General features: G+C 39.8%; 1 pseudogene; it reads left to right on the forward strand.

The window, feature by feature from the left end:
- The first annotated feature begins 326 nt into the window (after positions 1–326).
- Positions 327–458, forward strand: LOC145248545 (U2 spliceosomal RNA; annotated as a pseudogene).
- Positions 459–782: the final 324 nt, after the last annotated feature.

Consider the following 782-nt stretch of genomic DNA (forward strand, 5'->3'; position numbering starts at 1 on the left):
TTTTAATGGTATCACTTCCATCTTTGTGGCTCTTCAACATTTTAGGTTTAAAAAATGAAGAGGCTGTACATTTGGAAAGATCATCATAGTATGATAATACGCGCCCCACCGCCCCACCGCCCACCGCCCCACTGTCGCCTATGTACAGCCACCGTTCATCGTACATTGAGAATGGTGGTGGTGGTGGTGACTATGTAGAAAAATAAATTATACGTTTTCTTAAAAAAAAATGTAGCCTAAAATCATTTTTTCCTACAATTAATCAGAAGTGACTTTTCCAGGGCATTTTTTTTTTTTTAGTTATTCGAATGTTTTGTTTAATAAAGATTTCTTGGCCCTCGGGCCAAGATCAAAGTGTAGTATCTGTTCTGCAGATGCTGCATTGCTGCAATGCGGCAGTGCTGCACTGCTGCACTGCACTACTGCACTGCACTGCTGCTGCAGCTGCACTTAAGATAATTTGTACCAGTCAATGGAGAGGGGAAACCGTCTATACTGGGACAATTATTATTTTTGGTAACCAGAGTGCCCCCTTTCTGCCTACTTTTAGGGGAGCTGGTTTTTACCCCACATTAAAAACGGCCTTGTGCCTAATTTGCTTTGGTGGGGAAGCAAATAAATACAATAAAAATTACAATATCGCCGCATTTGACATGCTTTGTTTTCTAATATCGTCCCAAATTCTCGTATGAAAGTTATCTCCCTTGAACCAATGTACGCTTGCAAAACACTCTTCTTTCATTTATTATTACTATTATTCAAGGGAGATAACAAATCTTTGG

This window comes from Euprymna scolopes, chromosome 26, assembly GCF_053919585.1.
Source record: "Euprymna scolopes isolate OS-2025 chromosome 26, ASM5391958v1, whole genome shotgun sequence".
In the NCBI taxonomy this organism is placed as follows: Eukaryota; Metazoa; Mollusca; class Cephalopoda; order Sepiida; family Sepiolidae; genus Euprymna; species Euprymna scolopes.